A 23,588-nucleotide genomic window follows, 5' to 3' on the forward strand; every position below is an offset into this window, starting at 1 on the left:
TTTATCGATAGCCTAGCATAGCATTATGCCCAGCTAGCAGCAGGCAACTTGGTCACGAAAATCAGAAAAGCAATCGAATTAAATAGTTTACCTTTGATGAGCTTCGGATGTTTTCACTCACGAGACTCCCAGTTAGACTGCAAATGTTCCATTTTGTTCCATAAAGATTATTTTTATAGCCGAAATACCTCCGTTTGTTCTTCACGTTTGGTTGAGAAATCCACCCCCGGAAACTGCGGTCATGACAACGCCGGAAAATATTCCAAATGAGGTCCATAATATCGACAGAAACATGGCAACGTTTTTTATAATCAATCCTCAAGGTGTTTTTCAAATATCTATGCGATAATATATCAACCTGGACAGTTGGTTTCTTAGTAGGAGCGAGATAAACACATTAGGGAAGCCATAGAGAAAGGAATCTGGTTGATATCTCATTCACTGCTCAATAGGGACGCATAGGAACGCAGAGCTTTCTAAATAAGAGTCCCTTCCTGATTGTATTTTTCTCAGGCCCTTTAAAAAAATAAAGTAGCCTAAAATGACACCCAAATCTAACTGCCTGTAGCTCAGGCCCTGAAGCAAGGATATGCATATTCTTGGTATCATTTGAAAGGAAACACCTTGAAGTTTGTGGAAATGTTAAATTAATGTAGGAGAATATAACACATTAGATCTGGTAAAAGATAATACAATGAAAACAACCTTTTTTTGTATTTTGTTTTTGTACCATCATCTTTGAAATGCAAGAGAAAGGCCATTATTTATTATTCCAGCCCAGGTGCAACTTAGATTTTGGACACTAGATGGCAGCAGTGTATGCGCAAATTCTCAGACTGATCCAATGAACCATTGCATTTCTGTTAAATTTTTAAAAATCAAGACTACCCAATTGGGCCTAATTTGTTTAACTTTTCATGTTCAAAACCGTGCACTCCTCAAACAACAGCATGGTATTATTTCACTGTAATAGCTACCATAAATTGGACAGTGCATTTAGATTAACATGAATTGGTTCTCCAGAACCAAGACACAGGTGAAGTCCTTCCTAGGTCTGGCAGGTTGGTACCGGAGATTCATTCCGCAGTTTTCGAACATCGCTGTCCCTCTGACCAACCTCACTTCAAAGGTGGCCAGCAACCCTGTGAAGTGGACTGAGGAGTGTGAAGAAGCCTTCATGATACTGAAAAAACGACTGTGCTCAGTCCCTGTTCTCCAGACCCCTGATTTTCAGAAGAGGTTACTCGTGCAGGTGGATGCTTCGGCTGTGGGAATTGGAGCTGTACTGGCCCAAGGTGAGCCAGGAGAAGAGCTTCCCGTGCTGTACCTGAGTCGGAAGCTATGGATGAGCGCGTTGTTATGGATGAGCGCGTTGTTTGTTCTGTTCCTCTCTATCTCTGTAGCTTCCGGGTATGCTGGATAAGGACCCGAGCAAAGGGAATTGGGCTGACTTTGTAGCGCCTGTCCCAAATGGCTCATTAATGTAAATGTGCATATTGAAAGATACTGTCAGTAGTGATGTCATTTTGTAACTGTTATGTTGTGATATTGTTTCATAAACATGTTGCAATGTATATACTTTAGTATGTTTAGTTAAATGGAAAATGTAGGTTTGACTAGGTAATTGCTTAATTAATTAGAGTTAATTGTTTTGAGGGGAGGGGCTAGCCCTACAAAAGGAGCCTCTCTTTCAGTTCATGGAGAGGCATTTTGGATTGAGCTGTGAATGGGGCAGTGTTGTTTTTAGCTGTCCCATAAGGTATATGTTTGGTGGCAGTACTGTTGTTTTTGTTCCGGAATCACTTTGTAAATAAACACCCTTGCACAGAAGAACTTTTGTGGCTCCGCCATCTTTTTATTTTGATAAAGGTTAGGTTTTCCAGTATTGCCTTCTTGCCTACTCTACATGACACTTGTGAAGGAGAAAATGTACAATTTCAAGATGGCGATGGCCTCAATGGCACTGCCCATGCTCTCACAGACACCATCATTACACAGATAGAGATGTTATGTCTATCCAAGTCTATGGTCCTGGTCCATCACCTTATGTAGTACTGCCCCCCCGTGGCAAGAAGTGACACCCCTGCAAAAAACTATAAGCCTACAACGCATAAAGGTCTCCAAGCCTCTCACAAATACCCTACTTTCTGTCCTCAACACTCACACTGAAACTAAATAGTATAAAAACGAAATATAAATGTTTTTATCAAACTAAATACAAACTAGTGAATCGAGTCTGAAAACTAACAAACTAATCTGAATTTCATCAAAATAAAGATAATATAAATAACTAATATTAAGTGGCAAAACAATAATTAACCTTGATGTCAACATTATTGGTGGTGGTACCAACTGTATCGTCATACTGAAAAACTATGTGGATATGAGTGAAAACCTCTATCATAAAGACCTAATATTGAGTTCCACCCCCTTTTGCCCCCAGAACAGCTTCAATTCGTTGGGGCATGGACTCGACAATGTGTCTTAAGCATTCCACAGGGATGCTGGCTCATATTGACTCCAATGCTTCTCACAGTTGTGTCAAGTTGGCGGGATGTCCTTTGGGTGGTGAACCATTCTTGATAAACACGAGAAACTCGCTCCACTGGGATTCTCTGCCTCTAACCCTATTATAGGGGCTGAGTCACTGGCTTACTGGTGCTCTTCCATGCCGTCCCTAGGAGGGATGCGTCACTTGAGTGGGTTGAATCATTGACGTGATCTTCCTGTCCGGGTTGGCGCCCCCCCTTTGGGTTGTGCCGTGGCGGAGATCTTGGTGGGCTATACTCGGCCTTGTCTCAGGATGGTAAGTTGGTGGTACTTCCGGCGCCGACAGAGATGGCCGCCTCGCTTCGCGTTCCTAGGAAACTATGCAGTTTTTTGTTTTTTTATGTGTTATTTCTTACATTAGTACCCCAGGTCATCTTAGGTTTCATTACATACAGTCGAGAAGAACTACTGAATATAAGATCAGCATCAACTCACCATCAGTACGACCAAGAATATGTTTTTCGCGACGCAGATCCTGTGTTCTGCCTTACAAACAGGACAACGGAGTGGATTCCATGCAGCGACCCAAAAAAACAACTCAGAAAAAGAGGGAAACGAGGCGGTCTTCTGGTCAGACTCCGGAGACGGGCACACCGTGCACCACTCCCTAGCATTCTTCTTGCCAATGTCCAGTCTCTTGACAACAAGGTTGATGAAATCCGAGCAAGGGTAGCATTCCAGAGGGACATCAGAGACAGGAACGTTCTTTGCTTCACGGAAACGTGGCTCACTGGAGAGACGCTATCCGAGGCGGTGCAGCCAACGGGTTTCTCCACGCATCGCGCAGACAGAAACAAACATCTTTCTGGTAAGAAGAGGGGCGGGGGCGTATGCCTTATGACTAACGTGACATGGTGTGATGAAAGAAACATACAGGAACTCAAATCCTTCTGTTCACCTGATTTAGAATTCCTCACAATCAAATGTAGACCGCATTATCTACCAAGAGAATTCTCTTCGATTATAATCACAGCCGTATATATCCCCCCCCAAGCAGACACATCGATGGCTCTGAATGAACTTTATTTGACTCTTTGCAAACTGGAAACCATTTATCCGGAGGCTGCATTCATTGTAGCTGGGGATTTTAACAAGGCTAATCTGAAAACAAGACTCCCTAAATTTTATCAGCATATCGATTGCGCAACCAGGGGTGGAAAGACCTTGGATCATTGTTACTCTAACTTCCGCGACGCATATAAGGCCCTGCCCCGCCCCCCTTTTGGAAAAGCTGACCACGACTCCATTTTGTTGATCCCTGCCTACAGACAGAAACTAAACTGAGGTCTGTCCAACGCTGGTCCGACCAAGCTGACTCCACACTCCAAGACTGCTTCCACCACGTGGACTGGGACATGTTTCGTATTGCGTCAGACAACAACATTGACGAATACGCTGATTCGGTGTGCGAGTTCATTAGAACGTGCGTTGAAGATGTCATTCCCATAGCAACGATTAAAACATTCCCTAACCAGAAACCGTGGATTGATGGCAGCATTCGCGTGAAACTGAAAGCGCGAACCACTGCTTTTAATCAGGGCAAGGTGTCTGGTAACATGACCGAATACAAACAGTGCAGCTATTCCCTCCGCAAGGCTATCAAACAAGCTAAGCGTCAGTACAGAGACAAAGTAGAATCTCAATTCAACGGCTCAGACACAAGAGGCATGTGGCAGGGTCTACAGTCAATCACGGACTACAGGAAGAAATCCAGCCCAGTCACGGACCAGGATGTCCTGCTCCCAGGCAGACTAAATAACTTTTTTGCCCGCTTTGAGGACAATACAGTGCCACTGACACGGCCTGCAACGAAAACATGCGGTCTCTCCTTCACTGCAGCCGAGGTGAGTAAGACATTTAAACATGTTAACCCTCGCAAGGCTGCAGGCCCAGACGGCATCCCCAGCCGCGCCCTCAGAGCATGCGCAGACCAGCTGGCCGGTGTGTTTACGGACATATTCAATCAATCCCTACACCAGTCTGCTGTTCCCACATGCTTCAAGAGGGCCACCATTGTTCCTGTTCCCAAGAAAGCTAAGGTAACTGAGCTAAACGACTACCGCCCCGTAGCACTCACTTCCGTCATCATGAAGTGCTTTGAGAGACTAGTCAAGGACCATATCACCTCCACCCTACCTGACACCCTAGACCCACTCCAATTTGCTTACCGCCCAAATAGGTCCACAGACGATGCAATCTCAACCACACTGCACACCGCCCTAACCCATCTGGACAAGAGGAATACCTATGTGAGAATGCTGTTCATTGACTACAGCTCGGCATTCAACACCATAGTACCCTCCAAGCTCGTCATCAAGCTCGAGACCCTGGGTCTCGACCCCGCCCTGTGCAACTGGGTACTGGACTTCCTGACGGGCCGCCCCCAGGTGGTGAGGGTAGGCAACAACATCTCCTCCCCGCTGATCCTCAACACTGGGGCCCCACAAGGGTGCGTTCTGAGCCCTCTCCTGTACTCCCTGTTCACCCACGACTGCGTGGCCACGCACGCCTCCAACTCAATCATCAAGTTTGCGGACGACACAACAGTGGTAGGCTTGATTACCAACAACGACGAGACGGCCTACAGGGAGGAGGTGAGGGCCCTCGGAGTGTGGTGTCAGGAAAATAACCTCACACTCAACGTCAACAAAACTAAGGAGATGATTGTGGACTTCAGGAAACAGCAGAGGGAACACCCCCCTATCCACATCGATGGAACAGTAGTGGAGAGGGTAGCAAGTTTTAAGTTCCTCGGCATACACATCACAGACAAACTGAATTGGTCCACTCACACAGACAGCAGGAGGCTGAAGAAATTTGGCTTGTCACCAAAAGCACTCACAAACTTCTACAGATGCACAATCGAGAGCATCCTGGCGGGCTGTATCACCGCCTGGTACGGCAACTGCTCCGCCCTCAACCGTAAGGCTCTCCAGAGGGTAGTGAGGTCTGCACAACGCATCACCGGGGGCAAACTACCTGCCCTCCAGGACACCTACACCACCCGATGTCACAGGAAGGCCATAAAGATCATCAAGGACATCAACCACCCGAGCCACTGCCTGTTCACCCCGCTATCATCCAGAAGGCGAGGTCAGTACAGGTGCATCAAAGCTGGGACCGAGAGACTGAAAAACAGCTTCTATCTCAAGGCCATCAGACTGTTAAACAGCCACCACTAACATTGAGTGGCTGCTGCCAACACACTGACACTGACTCAACTCCAGCCACTTTAATAATGGGAATTGATGGGAAATGATGTAAATATATCACTAGCCACTTTAAACAATGCTACCTTATATAATGTTACTTACCCTACATTATTCATCTCATATGCATACGTATATACTGTACTCTATATCATTGACTGTATCCTTATGTAATACATGTATCACTAGCCACTTTAACTATGCCACTTTGTTTACATACTCATCTCATATGTATATACTGTACTCGATACCATCTACTGTATCTTGCCTATGCTGCTCTGTACCATCACTCACTCATATATCCTCATGTACATATTCTTTATCCCCTTACACTGTGTACAAGACAGTAGTTTTGGAATTGTTAGTTAGATTACTTGTTGGTTATTACTGCATTGTCGGAACTAGAAGCACAAGCATTTCGCTACACTCGCATTAACATCTGCTAACCATGTGTATGTGACAAATAAAATTTGATTTGATTTGATTTGGTGGTTGAAGATATCCCTCTAGTGGTGTGAGGGCTGTTCTTTGGCAAAGTGGGTGGGGTTATATCCTGCTTGTTTGGCCTTGTCCGGGGGTATCGTTGGACGGGGCCACAGTGTCTCCCGACCCCTCCTATCTCAGCCTCCAGTATTTATGCTGCAATAGTTTGTGTTGAGGGGCTAAGGTCAGTCTGTTATATCTGGAGTATTTCTCCTGTCTTATCCAGTGTCCTGTGTGAATTTAACTTCTTTGGGCTGGGGGCAGTATTGAGTAGCTTGGATGAATAAGTTGCTCAGAGTAAACTGTCTGCTACTCAGGCCCAGTTGCTAATATATGCATATTATTAATAGATATGGATAGAAAACACTGAGGTTTCTAAAACTGTTTGAATGATGTCTGTGAGTATAACTGAACTCATATCCTTTGCCTTCTTGCCTGTCCTTTGGCTCGAGAATCTATCGCCAGTTTTGTACGGCGCGGTGCAGCGCAGCGCGGCTCGGAGCGGAACATATCGGACCAATTTTTCTCTCCATGTCCCTGGATTTCGGCCGCTGGCTCTGGACGTCCATGCCTGGATCTCGCAGCTAGCTAGCTGCTATCCGTGTGACTATCGGCTTTCGTCGATTCCGGAGCTAACATCAATTGTTCCGGAGCTAGCCAGCTGAAGAGTCCATCAATCACTCCTGGGCTGCAGTCACCTATCCGGACCCGTTTTGCTGCCTACGCGGAGCCCCACCGGGCCTTCACGGCTAGACTGCCGACGTTGTCTACCCGAGGGAACTGTCCGGCTGGCTCCTCCGGCGCAACGTTGCCTGGGCGCCCATCTGCGGCCTGCTAGCCGTTGGCTATCTTATCGGCTGCTATCTGAATAGACAATCAGACAATTTTTATTTTATTTTTATTTATTTATTTATTTTTCTTCTTGGGCCTCTATAACTATATCTATTGTTTTTATTTTTGTTGTTGTTGTGTGATTTGGATTCATCCCCTCTACCACACGGAAACCCACTAATCTACTGACGGAACGCAAGAGTTGGCTAATAACAGACCTCCATCTTATGCTAGCTTGCTCCTATGCTAGCTTGCTACCGATTTAGCTGTCTAAATCGCCGTGACCCCCAACCAACCTCTCCACTCACTGGACCCTTTTGATCACTCGACTGAGCATGCCTCTCCTTCATGTCAATATGCCTTGTCCATTGCTGTTCTGGTTAGTGTTTATTGGCTTATTTCACTGTAGAGCCTCTAGTCATGCTCATTATACCTTATCCAACCTATTAGTTCCACCACCCACACATGCAATGACATCTCCTGGTTTCAATGATGTTTCTAGAGACAATATCTCTCTCTTCATCACTCAAAACCTAGGTTTACCTCCACTGTATTCACATCCTACCTTACCTTTGTCTGTACATTATACCTTGATGCTATTTTATCGCCCCCAGAAACCTCCTTTTACTCTCTGTTCCAGACGTTCTAAACGACCAATTCTTATTGCTTTTAGCCGCACCCTTATTCTACTCCTACTCTGTTCATCTGGAGATGTAGAGGTGAATCCAGGCCCTGCAGTGCCTAGCTCCACTCCTATTCCCCAGGCGCTCTCTTTTGACGACTTCTGTAACCGTAATAGCCTTGGTTTCATGCATGTTAACATTAGAAGCCTCCTCCCTAAGTTTGTTCTATTCACTGCTTTAGCACACTCTGCCAACCCGGATGTTCTAGCTGTGTCTGAATCCTGGCTTAGGAAGACCACCAAAAATTCAGACATTTTAATTCCAAACTACAACATTTTCAGACAAGATAGAACTGCCAAAGGGGGCGGTGTTGCAATCTACTGCAAAGATAGCCTGCAGAGTTCTGTCCTACTATCCAGGTCTGTACCCAAACAATTTGAACTTCTACTTTTAAAAATCCACCTCTCTAAAAACAAGTCTCTCACCGCTGCCGCCTGCTATAGACCACCCTCTGCCCCCAGCTGTGCTCTGGACACCATATGTGAACTGATTGCCCCCATCTATCTTCAGAGCTTGTGCTGCTAGGCGACCTAAATTGGAACATGCTTAACACCCTAGCCATCCTACAATCTAAACTTGATGCCCTCAACCTCACACAAATTATCAATGAACCTACCAGGTACCTCCCCAAAGCCTTAAACACGGGCACCCTCATAGATATCATCCTAACCAACTTGCCCTCTAAATACACCTCTGCTGTTTTCAACCAAGATCTCAGCGATCACTGCCTCATTGCCTGCATCCGTAATGGGTCAGCGGTCAAACGACCTCCACTCATCACTGTAAAACGCTCCCTGAAACACTTTAGCGAGCAGGCCTTTCTAATCGACCTGGCCGGGGTATCCTGGAAGGATATTGATCTCATCCCGTCAGTAGAGGATGCCTGGTTATTTTTTTTAAATGCCTTCCTAACCATCTTAAATAAACATGCCCCATTCAAGAAATTTAGAACCAGGAATAGATATAGCCCTTGGTTCTCCCCAGACCTGACTGCCCTTAACCAACAAAAAAACATCCTATGGCGTTCTGCATTAGCATCGAACAGCCCCCGTGATATGCAGCTGTTCAGGGAAGCTAGAAACCATTATACACAGGCAGTTAGAAAAGCCAAGGCTAGCTTTTTCAAGCAGAAATTTGCTTCCTGCAACACTAACTCAAAAAAGTTCTGGGACACTGTAAAGTCCATGGAGAATAAGAACCCCTCCTCCCAGCTGCCCACTGCACTGAAGATAGGAAACACTGTCACCACTGATAAATCCACCATAATTGAGAATTTCAATAAGCATTTTTCTACGGCTGGCCATGCTTTCCACCTGGCTACTCCTACCCCGGTCAACAGCACTGCACCCCCCACAACAACTCGCCCAAGCCTTCCACATTTCTCCTTCTCCCAAATCTGCTCAGCTGATGTTCTGAATGAGCTGCAAATTCTGGACCCCTACCATTCAGCCGGGCTAGACAATCTGGACCCTTTCTTTCTAAAATTATCTGCCAAAATTGTTGCCACCCCTATTACTAGCCTGTTCAACCTCTCTTTCGTGTCGTCTGAGATTCCCAAAGATTGGAAAGCAGCTGCGGTCATCCCCCTCTTCAAAGGGGGTGACACTCTTGACCCAAACTGCTACAGACCTATATCTATCCTACCATGCCTTTCTAAGGTCTTCGAAAGTCAAGTCAACAAACAGATTACCGACCATTTATAATCTCACCATACCTTCTCTGCTATGCAATCTGGTTTCAGAGCTGGTCATGGGTGCACCTCAGCCACGCTCAAGGTCCTAAATGATATCTTAACCGCCATCGATAAGAAACATTACTGTGCAGCCGTATTCATTGATCTGGCCAAGGCTTTCGACTCTGTCAATCACCATATCCTCATCGGCAGACTCGACAGCCTTGGTTTCTCAAATGATTGCCTCGCCTGGTTCACCAACTACTTCTCTGATAGAGTTCAGTGTGTCAAATCGGAGGGTCTGCTGTCCGGACCTCTGGCAGTCTCTATGGGGGTGCCAGAGGGTTCAATTCTTGGACCGACTCTCTTCTCTGTATACATCAATGAGGTCGCTCTTGCTGCTGGTGAGTCTCTGATCCACCTCTACGCAGACGACACCATTCTGTATACTTCTGGCCCTTCTTTGGACACTGTGTTAACAACCCTCCAGGCAAGCTTCAATGCCATACAACTCTCCTTCCGTGGCCTCCAATTGCTCTTAAATACAAGTAAAACTAAATGCATGCTCTTCAACCGATCGCTACCTGTACCTACCCGCCTGTCCAACATTACTACTCTGGACGGCTCCGAGAATACGTGGACGACTACAAATACTTAGGTGTCTGGTTAGACTGTAAACTCTCCTTCCAGACCCATATCAAACATCTCCAATCCAAAGTTAAATCTAGAATTGGCTTCCTATTTCGCAACAAAGCATCCTTCACTCATGCTGCCAAACATACCCTTGTAAAACTGACCATCCTACCAATCCTCGACTTTGGCGATGTCATTTACAAAATAGCCTCCAATACCCTACTCAACAAATTGGATGCAGTCTATCACAGTGCAATCCGTTTTGTCACCAAAGCCCCATATACTACCCACCATTGCGACCTGTACGCTCTCGTTGGCTGGCCCTCGCTTCATACTCGTCGCCAAACCCACTGGCTCCATGTCATCTACAAGACCCTGCTAGGTAAAGTCTTATCTCAGCTCGCTGGTCACCATTGCATCTCCCACCTGTAGCACACGCTCCAGCAGGTATATCTCTCTAGTCACCCCCAAAACCAATTCTTTCTTTGGCCGCCTCTCCTTCCAGTTCTCTGCTGCCAATGACTGGAATGAACTACAAAAATCTCTGAAACTGGAAACACTTATCTCCCTCACTAGCTTTAAGCACCAACTGTCAGAGCAGCTCACAGATTACTGCACCTGTACATAGCCCACCTATAATTTAGCCCAAACAACTACCTCTTTCCCTACTGTATTTAATTTATTTATTTATTTTGCTCCTTTGCACCCCCATTATTTTTATTTCTACTTTGCACATTCTCCCATTGCAAATCTACCATTCCAGTGTTTTACTTGCTATATTGTATCTACTTTGCCACCATGGCCTTTTTGCCTTTACCTCCCTTATCTCACCTCATTTGCTCACATCGTATATAGACTTGTTTATACTGTATTATTGACTGTATGTTTGTTTTACTCCATGTGTAACTCTGTGTCGTTGTATGTGTCGAACTGCTTTGCTTTATCTTGGCCAGGTCGCAATTGTAAATGAGAACTTGTTCTCAACTTGCCTACCTGGTTAAATAAAGGTTAAATAAATAAATAAAATAAAAAATATGACAGGCGAAAACCTGAAAAGAAATCCAACCAGAAAGTGGGAAATCTGAGGTTTGTAGTTTTTCAACTCTTGGCCTATCGAATACACAGTGTCTATGGGGTTAAATTGCACCTCCTGCGGCTTCCACTAGATGTCAACAGTCTTTAGAACCTTGTTTGATGCTTCTACTGTGAAGTGGGGGCGAATGAGAGGGGAATGAGTCAGAGGTCTACCAGAGAGCCACGAGCAGGACACGCGCGTTCATGTGAGAGTTAGCTTGAGTTCCATTGCAGTTCCAGGAATTCTCCATTTGGAACATTATTGAAGATTTATGTTAAAAACATCCTAAAGATTGATTCTATACATCGTTTGACATGTTTCTACAGACTGTAACGGAACTTTTGGACTTTTCGTCTGCTCCTAGTGATCGTGCGTCATGAATTTGGATTACTGGGCTAAACACGCAAACAAAAAGGAGGTATTTGGACATAAATAATGGACATTATCGAACAAAACAAACATTTATTGTGGAACTGGGATTCCTGGGAGTGCATTCTGATGAAGATCATCAAAGGTAAGTGAATATTTATAATGCTATTTCTGACTTCTGTTGACTACACAACATGGCGGATATCTGTTTGGGTTGTTTTGTTCTCTGAGCGCTGTACTCAGTTTATAGCATGTTGTGCTTTTTCCGTAAAGTTTTTTTTAAATCTGATAAAGTGGTTGCATTAAGGAGAAGTGTATCTATAATTCCGTGCATAATAGTTATATCTTTTATCAATGTTTATTATGAGTATTTCTGTAAAATGATGTGGCTCTCTGCAAAATCAGCGGATGTTTTGGAACTACTGAACGTAACGTGCCAATGTAAACTTTTTTGAAATAAATATGAACTTTATTGAACAAAACATACATGTATTGTGTAACATTAAGTCCCATGAGTGTCATCTGATGAAGATCATCAAAGGTTAGTGATTAATTTATCTCTATTTCTGCTTTTTGTGACTCCTCTCTTTGGTTGGAAAAATGGCTGTGTTTTTCTGTGGCTTGGCTCTGACCTAACATAATCGTTTGGTTTGGATGTCTCATGGTCTGACAAACAGCTCATAGCTCTGCCACTTTCCACCTCCGCTGCGAAAGGGCCACATAGGTGGAGTGGTCGATGGCGACGCAGCACTCGCATTTTTTAATTTTTGATCTGTAGCTTAAATTTTTGATCTGTAGCTTAAATTTTGGGATTCTGATAGGGATGTTTTTATTATGTTACTTTGAGGCTTTTAAGGCTACCTGGCATTAGTGCGAGGTCCATTGCTTAAATTATATGTGTGCCAAGCATGCCAAATAACATACATGCCTAATGCTTTTGCAAAGTACAGAAACAGTTGTTGATCCTAGAAGGCAAAAAGGGCAATGTTTAATTCAATAACAGAAAAGCTGCGAAATGGACAGTTGAAAATAAAAACAGTAGAGATGGAAGAGACAGAAATGTAGCCTAATGTTTGGGAAAGATTTGCTGAAGTGGCTAAAGAGGATGCTATCAGTGCTGGCTAGGTTATGTGTGATGATTGTGAGGTGCTATACAAATTCCACAGTCACAACACAGGGATTTCAAATAAGCCTACGGCACATCAAGGGAACTGTAGCCTACTGTTCAGATGGGTTAAATGGAAACTGAAATCTGGACATTTACTGTAGGTCTATAACCTCACATAGCTGTATTATTAACTCCTACTGCAGAATGAAGCATTTCTTGCAGTAAAATTATAGGCCTACACACACAGGCTACATTTTGACTGGAGAACAGGAGTGAAGAATGACAGAAGAGAAGCTGCAAGTATCTAATTACAGACAAGTTGACTAACAAATAGCCTACCAAAATGTCCGAAATGATGAGCAGAAACATATATAGAATCAGGCATCAATAAACCATATCCTGCAACACCTGTCAAAAAAATTGTTCTGCGGTCTCTGACTGTAGCATACACATATTAGCGGGTTTGGGTTGGGTGAGGACCTCATATTTTCACTTTATCACATATAGTCGGGCGGTTGTAGATGGGTTATTAAATTGCGTGGGTGCGGGTGAACAACTGACCTGCGCACCACTAATGCAGGCCTATCAACATTGAGATAACAGGGACCTTCCTTACAAAACACTTCTTACATACTACTGTAAGAATAGTTACATTTGTTTGGTAGACATAAATGGGAGGGGCAACACAGCATGTTTTTTTAATTAAATTATGGATTTAATCATAACACACATTTTTGTTACTGTCCAATGATTAATTACAAAACACAAAATATATTTCCCCTCCACGTTTTTCAAAGCCTTCATCTAGTAATATTAGAATCACAGAAGTGACCGAAGGTAGACATCACCCTTTATGTGTTATCAGGGCTTGATAGTAACCATTTTTTACTTGTCTGTAGGCTCAAGGTCACATACACGTGTTTAGCAAATGTTATTGCGGATGTAGCAAATGCGTGCGTTTCTAGCCCCCGACAGACAGTGCAGTAATATCTAACAATTTCACAACATATACACAATACACACAAATCTAAGTAAAGGAATGGACTTAAGAATATGTAAATATATGGAGGAGCAAGTCACTTGTCCCCCCCCCCCCCCCCCCCCCCAAAAAAAGGTCTGTAAAGCCATGGGCCAAAAAGGTGACTGAAAACTGTGTTGTATGATGCATGGAACCACTTCACAAAACAGCATTCATTATTTTCACTGGTATTGACAATGGAAGGCTGCTGGTCTCTGATCCCATCTATTATATAGTATCTCCTGCCGTTGTGGCCTTGAGTAAGGCACTTAACCCCCACAAAGTAAAATACTACACTGATGGGCTACTGTGTAAAACACATGTGGTCCGTCAACCTCCATCTGGAGAGCTTCTGGGTGTGGTAGGCTTTTGATCCAACACTACCTGCTCGAACACACCAGCTTATCAAGGTCCTGCTCAAACACTACCTGCTCGAACACACCAGCTTATCAAGGTCCTGCTCAAACACTACCTGCTCGAACACACCAGCTTATCAAGGTCCTGTTGAGCAGCTGATGTTTTACAATGTGGTGTGTTCCAGCAGGGCTGGAGCAAAAGCCTGCACATCCAGTAGCTCTCCTGGAATCACCAGGAGGATGGTTTGCATCCCTGCAACATAATTACAAGCAAAAACATTGTCTTTATAAAATAATTCCCTCACTCAATGAACCAGGGATCAAATGGCTAAGGTGGGCGAGGTATTTTTTTTAAATATATACATTTTTATTATTAACAACAATTATAACACAATATACAAACATCTTACAAAAAAATCTACCAAATAACAGAAACTTTACACATCGGGTATACATAAGTAAACAAAAATGTACAAGGTTTCACAAGCAATTAAGGTTCGTTTTGCTTTACAGTTTTTCAGATTATGCACCACTTCAAAATAAAATTTGAGTTTAAAAAAAAGAACGTTGGGTTTTTTGCCCACTTGCATGTATGTACTGTAAATAATATTTACCATACTGTCACGTCTGCTCCGCCTGGATTTTAATTTGAAAGGACAGCAGGTGCAGGCACTTAACAGAACAATTTCAAGATCTCCTCACTTTTGTGTCTGTAGGTATACAGAAGAGGAGGCATACAAAGGTATGTCAAGTGTTATTGTTATGCTATACCTTGGTTTTTGTGGTGAATGAGAAAACACTTTGTGATAATGGTTTAAAAGGAAACCTGTTCGATCACCATGCACTGCAAAATAATTCTGGCTACGGAGACAGAGAACATCAACACGCAAGGCATACCTATACCTAATCAGTTGTTCTTTGTGGAATCCCTCAGGCTGTTATGTTTTGCATCTTACTGTTTAATATTTGTTTTAAATTACTATGGGGCTGCCATGATCGACATCCACGTCTTCGGTACTGGTCCTCTAACCACTAGGCTACCTGCAGCCCCATTACATTTTGGGCTCTGCTGGAAGTTAACCTCATATTTTGATCTTCTAATTCTGCTTTGCCACTAAAATCATTATAAACACTGACAACTAAAATATTGTGTAATTGTTATGCGTATATTATTCAAAAATTAAACCCAAAAGTGTATTCAAAAGGTTGGAAGATCCATTAAAAGAGGTTCTTCAAAAGAATTTATAGCGGTTCCCCCACAGTTTCAATTTGAAGAACCCCCTAAAGGATTCTCCAGGAACCGTTTTAATATATTTTTTTGAGTTTACAATAATTAAAGGCGCTGCATTGTCAACCTGATGTCTGCATTGGCCGTGCAGCATTTACGGTAATATAGCCTATGCAGAGGTCAGGGCATTCATACTTGCACTTCTGCTCAACAGCTCTGTGCTGTTCCGCGATCTGTTGTGTAGGTTGGAAGATGGCGGCGAGTGCAGACGAGATTTCAGCTTGCTCCTAGTAACCTTAACTTTTATCCCTCTCAAACGTACTTAAATGTAACGGAACTTGGATTATAGTAAACAAAATAGAGAACAACGCTTAGTTGACCGCTAATTTGATTTGAAACTTTAGGAAATGTAAGAAAAAAATGTGCGAAAGCGCAAAGGGAGGAGTAGGCAGTTGCTAGCTGAGCACACATTGGAGAAAAAACGCCACCTGACTCATCCGGAGAAGAAATGGAGGATTCTGGACATTCGGTTGATTCTGAAAATGCAGTCAATAGTCATGCACCCAAAAAGACACAAAGAATTGTCTTTGCGCGAACTACAGGTCAACATAATCGATGCTGTCTCTGAAAAGATAAACGAAAGAGCCGATGGTCTGGAGAAAATGATACGCGAAAACACATCAAAAATAGTTGACTTCGAGATCTCTCTGAATCATGCATATAAGAGTATCGAAGAGCTTAAACTTGCAAACACTGCTACTTCTGATAAATGCACTGCACAGGAGAAGACCATTGGCACAGTGATGCCATCTGTTGGTAAATGTTCATTACTGCAACTCTTGTGTTTTACCGGGGTGCTTGAGATACCCGGATGGGTTGTCATGTACTGAACAAGACTGGTTACTCGCATCAATGCCTCTGTCTCGTCATTTAACATTCAAATAACCATCGCAGACATGCAAGAGCGCTTATCCGAAGCAGAGCGATACCGGAGAAGGTGGGGGCTACGGCTTTACGGTGTCCCCGAGGACTAGGATGAGAATGTGAAGCAAGAGACATCTGTAATCGTGTGGCACCGGACTTCCCCGATGGATATGTCTGTGGATGTCGCTCATCGTATTGGGATGAAACAAGATACCATCGTCAGCCGCTCGATCATCATTCCGTTTGCTTTTCGCACAGTGAGAGATGCTGTTTGGAAGAAAGCAAAGGAAAGCACCTTTCTGAAAGAGAGAATTTAGATTCGGTGAGGACTTGACTGCAGCGGACAAGGCAGCAAAGGCAAAATTGTGGCCTCTTGTACAACAGGTCCGAAATCAAGGAAAGGGTGGATACTACTACAGGGGAATCAGAGCCTTTTTCACTTCGGAAATTAAATACGACCGGGGTGATTTGTTCTGTCGGTAGGTTTACAAGGTAGCTCCTTCCCCATTGCAAACTGAGCGTTCTAGTTTTGAATTATGGTGTTACTGTTTACAAGTTAAGACTTCTGTTAATACATATATGAAGCAACTTTTTATAGAGACGGTAGAGTTGAGATTGCATAGGATTTTTCTTTCTATTCTATAGATATGAACTTGAAGTTTGTCAATCAATGCCAGAGGGATACGAAACCTGTCGAAGATAAGCTTTTTTTTAATTTTATTTTTGTAAGGACTGCAACGCAGATCTTGTATTTGTTCAAGAAACACATTCATGCAAAGAAGACTATAATTATTGAAAAAATCAGTGGGGCAATGTCATTTTTTTTGGCCCATGGGATTAATCATTCAGCTGGGGTTGCAATTTTAGCACACAATTTCAAAGGGACATTTTTGTTTACTCAAATGGACACCAATGGACATTGGCTAGTAGTGGTCATCAACCACATGGACAGATTATTTGTGTTGTGTAATGTATATGGATACTGTTCTAGTCCTCAAATAACTTCTAGAGGAAATTCTTAAAAGTCTTCTGAGAAAATATCCATCCAGTCAGATTGTAGTTGGAGATTTTCATATGCTTTATTCTAATGCGACTGATAGATTGCCCCATAGGCCTAACATTGGTGTAAACAAGTTGGTGAAGTTCTGCCAAAGCCTGGACTTAATTGACATATGGAGAGTTAAAAACCCTGGAGAGTAACAATACACATGGAGTAATAGAGATTGTTCGCTACAATCAAGAATTGATTTGTGGGTGATAACCTCTAGTCTTGAGCCCAACACTGTAGAGGTAAAAATACTGCCTGCAGTCCTGACGGATCATTGTCATATGGTTGATTGTAAGAATGTGCAATAAGGATGGTAAGAAATACTCTGGTGGTTATTGGAAATTAAACAACTCATTGTTATTGCATGATGATTCAAAAAATGTGATTAAGAATCTAATTTCTGTTTACTGGAGTTTAGCTACATCTAATGCAGAATATGGGAAATATTGGGAACTGCTGAAATTTTAAAATCCGCTCAGCCTGTATTACTTATGGAAAACGGCTTGCTTTAATTAAGGAGATGTGAGGTAGCTGAACTCTAAGACAATTGCCGATATCACAGAGATTGAGCATCTTGATCTTAATGAGGAAGCTAAATTGAATGATTTACAGAATCGACTAGACACATTGTATGAGGAAAAGGCTAGAGGAGCCTTCATAAGATCCAGAAAACAATGGCTTGAAAAAGGCAAAAAGAACAGTAGCTACTTTTTTAATTTGGAAGAGAGTAGAGGGGAACTCACCATACTTCGGAAATGTAAGATTAATGGGGTTACCACTGAGGATAGAGAGTTGTTATCAGACTTTACCACTAAGTTTTATGAGAATCTTTGCTCCTTAGATAACAATTTGAGTGACTCTAAGGATTTGGTTGTGTTTTTGTTGATGCTATTAGAACTCTGTATAATGGTGACAATAGCTGTATCAAACTCTGTCATGGACCATCCTCAAGGTTTAACATTTACAAAGGAATACTACAAGGTTGTAGTAATTTGACCTTTTTTACTTTTGTTAGTATCTTAAATGTTATGCTCATTAGTTCATAAAAGTCCATTTGAAGGCATTTACATTCCAGGCCAGAGAGATCAAGATATCCCAACTGGCGGATGACACTTCACTTTTTTTGAAAAATGTGTCTCAAGCTAGATTAGCATTGGATATCGTGAAGCAGTTCTCCAGAATCTCAGGTTTGGCATTAAATCTTTCCAAATTTGAGATGTTTGTTTTGAAAGGAGCTGTCAATCCAGCAATCCACCTACCTCGGTGTAAAGATCATTCACAACCTTAAGATTTTTTTTATCTATTGACATTCCCAAATCCACGTGCTGTACTTTAGATAGGCTTTTGTACAACTTCATATGCAAAAACAAGCCACATACGATAAAAATATGTTATCACCAACAGGGTTTGATGGCGGTCTAAATGTCTTAGATTTCACTCTCTTCAATCAAAGATCAACTGGATTAAAAGGTACATAAAACATCCTCATAGTTTCTGGAATATTATACCTCATTTTGTTTTTCAGAAGTTCGGAGGGCTTTATTTTGTACTACTTGTCCATATATTGTAGGTAAACTTCCTGTGAAACTGGTGGCTTTTCACAAGCAGACTTTAATGTGCTGGGCTTTGTTGTATAAACACAACTTTTCACCTCATAAATGTTTTATATGGAACAATTGGTCGATATTACATAGAAACAAGATGTTATTTAACCATAAATGGTTCTTGAAAAACATTGTCCTTGTCAGTTAATATTAGTGGGAATCTATGTACACGGAGAGAATTTATGGAAAGGGTTAGGGTTAGAGGTTTCACGCAAGGAATATGACACTGTTATTAAAGCTATACCTAGTGGGATAAAAACTTTACTTCAGAATAATGCATATTTTGAAATATCTCCGATTGCAAGCGATATTCAGGTGAATGGCATTGGTCTACTAGATACGAAATTCAACAATCGTTTATTAAGGGATATTTTCTACAGGAAGTCCATTCCCTCTGCGATATTTTGTTGGGCTTCATCGTTTGATGTAAACTGGCGCAGTGCTTGGCTCACTGCACACACATTTATGGTGACCAATAAAGTAAAGGAGATCTTCTTTCAGATTATCTATAGATTCTATCCGTGTAATAGCTTGATTTCTAAGTATATACCTGATGTTACCAGTGAATGCAGTTTTTGTGAACTAGAGACTGAATATATTGAACACTTAATTCTGTAATTGTTTATATAGTGAAATGTTCTGGACTGATGTAAAACTATATCTTGGCCTCAAACTGCATACAACCATTGACATTTCTAAGTTTGACATATTATTTTACAACACTGATTCCACAATTGAATGTCATAAATCTCTTTATTTTATTAGGAACATTTTTCATACACAAATCAACATTTATGAAGAAAAAGCCCCTTTTTTTAATCTGATTTGGAAAACTATTTAGTCTTTAAATCGTATACAAAACAGAATGTCAAGAAAATGTATTCGCTATATGTCTGTATTTGATCTGATATGTGGATTAGTTGTATTTTTTTTCTCATTTCTTTGTGGAATCCCTCTGGGTGTTATGTTTGTTTTGTATGTTACTGTTATTAAATTATTATTTTTAAAGAGCTGTTGTGTCCCGCCCCCACTTACAGTGAACCAATCATGTCAATGCAGTGCTATATGGAGCCCTCCGCATTGTTACAACGCTTCGGATGCACACAGCAATGCAGTACGGAGCTCAATTTTCACATCAGGCATAAATTGGCTCTCATACTCTGATAAATTCTGCAGATATTGGAAGAACAGTGATACACGTTGCATGCAGAGGGAACTGATTTAATTCTGATATGAGTAGCCCAGTTCTTCTTGTCCAAGCGGACAAGTGTTAATAATGTTGAGCCCTGGTTATCATGTTTGGCAGATATGAAAGAAAAAAACTATGGCGGAATAGAAAAATGACCGCCAGGAGGAGTTTGTGTGATGGCTCCACATCTGAAAATGTTCAGGACCCCAAACTGTACAAGTGTAGACTTACCAAGTTTTCTGCTTTTATGAAAACGTGAATAATTCACCCAAAAATTTGTCACAGATCACCAGGACTATTTGTTGGGTAGCCAGGAGGCAGTGTGGGAACACCTGCAGTGCTTACTATTTTTAGTAGATGGCACTGTTCAACCAGTTAAAACACACCCGGTCAAATTGTGTAGGAGTGTACCACTGTAAGTGATGATGACGCATAAGGACAAAAAGACAAGTGCAAATTTGCACAGATTATATGACCTGTATAATATTGATGAGGTTCTTGAAATGTTAAAGAGACGTTGCAGAGACTTTGACCGCAGACTCACCTCCCTGAATAAAGTTTGCTTGTTTGCAGCACTCCTAAACGGTTGGTTTTGAGGGATGTCTGAATAGAAGACAGTTACAATGCAACTGGATTGACCCTTCATGTATAAATGGACACACTACGTCATCGCATTTTAGTAAAGCACAACTCATGGCAAAGTAGGGGAACGTTAACAAACAATATAATTACTGACTAGCAGTGAAAAGGGGTGACGCATATTCAGTAGACTCTTTTAGTCATCACTGTAACAATGTCACACGACTACCATCATTTTACACTAAGCATTTCTAAGCATGTTCTTAGCTTGCCCTTATGGATCATGCATTATACTGCAAAACTAATTATTGATACAAGTTCAGGATTTAATCGTCTTGGTGCTGTGTCACTGACTTCAGGAGTAAATGTAATAAACAATGCAGTGACTATTTTTTTGGTTATTTTAAACTTCAGTTATGATATATCGGTATGCTTTTCAGCACGTTATACTGTTAAAGTTGCACTATGGTTGCTAAAATACGAATAGTTCACCTAATTTCAGTTTCTGTGACAAAACAAACAAGCATAGTGTTGATAATCATTGTACCATCTAAACCGCTGTGAAATATATTTTCCATAACCAAAAATATTGTATTTTCAGCTGTTTGAAGCTGGTGTACAAAACTGAAAGTAAAAGACCCCCCCAAAAAATTTAAGAATGGGAAGCATAGAAATGGCACACACAGAACAGATGTAATGCTTCTTAGACTTGCTTTTAATGAGAATGACTGATCTATAACTCACATTTCTATGTGAATTTTGTTGGGTAGCCCTAAAAGTACATATTGCAGCTTTAAGCTAAATTATTGGTCCAAACTAGCTGAGACTGATGCAACTGTTTAGGATCTTTACAAAAAGTAACTTACCTCTGGTCTATTCGGCGTCTTGGTGTTAGTTTTGAAGGAGAGTTCCTGTTCTGACATGGCAAGGTCAAGATTAGCACTGAAATATAAACCAACAAAATGGGAAAAGTTGATAAACAAAATCAACATGTAAATTCTCTGTAAACGACAAAAAAGTTAAAAATATTTAATCTCCTATTTCCATTTACTCACCCAGGATCATAACCACCAGAATAACATTCTTAACACTGTAAATGAACAGAAGACAGTTCTCCCATGATGACCTGTAGCTGGATGTCTGGTTTGGATAGCTGGATGTCTGGTTTGGATAGCTGGATGTCTGGTTTGTCTGATTGGGATAGTCAGCATAAACATCTGTGCTATAATGCATGTGGGAAAATCACAATATTAAATGTGCATGTAGTGATATCCACACAATGCCACTTTACAATTAAAGTACATTAAGTTGGTAAACAGTGCATCACACACGCAGCGTTGGGACAACATACGCTTGATGTATTTCAATAAAGATTTATGTTATATTGAAAGGAATTCATCATTGAATAAAATGTGCACTTATTGCAGAGTCTGGTCATGAGTCTGGTACCATTGCTGAATATCAATCTACCCTCTTATTTTTTTGGACAGTAGAACAGGCCACAATCATTACTGTTACATTCTGTATGAACAATGGAGGCTGTGGTTGGTGCTGAATGTACCAGTATGCACTTTCTATGTTAACGGAACCATTTATGATTGTATTCTGTCCAAGTTCCACCAGTGTCTCTGTCAAGCCATCAGCTCCCCGACAGCATATAAGGAGACCTAGAAACAGATCAGGTCCCTCATTACATTACACATGTGATATGTTTCTTAAGTTATTAAGTACATGTAGTAACAAAATAATTGTCTTACACAACAGATGTCCCACAACTCTCAGCATCGTCTCAACTGTGTGTTGTTGATTAGGTTGGTTTCCTGCTTGTGTAGCAGTGGTCTGTTAGAGCACTCTTTGCTGCTGTACAGACAAACCACTTTCTTGTATATTTTTATGGGTGCTAAAGGTCTAAGTCAGATCAATCATCAGGGCCAGCCCTATGTTTTTTGGGGACCTAAATGAGATTTGGCTGCGGGACAGTTTGTTTCTTGGACACAGATTAAGCTTAATCCTGGACTAAACACTTTCAATGGAGATTCTCCATTGAGCATCCTTTTGTGTCCAGGACAAGGCTCAATCTGTGACTGGGAAAGTTCAGATAAAGGCATTAGTTTTCATCATATCACATTCAATCATCAACTCCTTTCAGTGCTCATGAAGGAAAGAAGATGAGGAAAAGAGCTGAGCTGAGAAAAGGAGAGAAGCAAAGGATACTTGGAAAGGAGTGAGGTGAGGAGGATAGTGGATATCCAAGCCAATTGGCACACAGCCCTTGTATTTATTGTAATAGATGTTTTCTGAGTTTCAGAATAAGAGCGAGCGAGCAGACACAGAGAGCATGGGCTCCTGAGTTCTTCTGCAAAAAGATGGATTTACAGTTGGATAAACTTTTTTCACAGGGACTTGTGCAGGATACTAACCTCAACATCAAAAACTTCTTTCCAAGTCACAATTCCATACCTGGAACCTTGATTTTGGACAAAATTACCTGAATGGACTATTGCTACCAAGGATTATCAATAAGGGAACTTCTAACAGACCAAGACCTGCAGAGGAAACATGGCGGAACATGGAAATACCCTCCAGCACAAAACAGAGTGAGCAGTGTTCAGTCTGGACCTATTTGTGAAACCAAAAATGTAAGGACAATAATCTCTCGGTAATTTTGTTATATAAAGCTTAATAGAATGGGACTGCCAAGCTGCTAGGAAAGAAGCTGACTGAAATTAGCACTGAAGTGTGAAGTGAGAGGTGTGAACTCTTGAGCCTAAAAATGGCAGGAGAGTTTCACTAAACCCACCCAAATGCAGAGGCCTGGGATAGTCAGGCTATCCAGATGGCCAAAGTTATTTACTTTAAGTAGCAGTTCTCTCTCTGTCACTCTAACCCCAAGAAGTTCTGGAAAATGGTTAAAGACCTGGAGGATAAACCCTCCTCCTCACATCTGCCCATGTCCCTTAATGTTGATGATGTGGTTGTTACTGACAAGATGCACATGGCTGAGCTTTTTAATCACCTCTTCATTAAGT

General features: G+C 41.8%; 1 protein-coding gene across 1 annotated transcript in view; it reads right to left on the reverse strand.

The window, feature by feature from the left end:
- Positions 1 to 23,588, reverse strand: part of LOC139412857 (BCL6 corepressor) — a 127,303-nt gene that overhangs the window by 96,489 nt on the left and 7,226 nt on the right. The window contains exon 2 of the mRNA XM_071159605.1: positions 21,426 to 21,501. The gene's annotated coding sequence lies outside the window, so the exon portion shown is untranslated. The remainder of the gene's footprint in view (positions 1 to 21,425; positions 21,502 to 23,588) is intronic.

The sequence above is a fragment of the Oncorhynchus clarkii genome, chromosome 7 (genome assembly GCF_045791955.1).
Source record: "Oncorhynchus clarkii lewisi isolate Uvic-CL-2024 chromosome 7, UVic_Ocla_1.0, whole genome shotgun sequence".
Taxonomy (NCBI): Eukaryota; Metazoa; Chordata; class Actinopteri; order Salmoniformes; family Salmonidae; genus Oncorhynchus; species Oncorhynchus clarkii.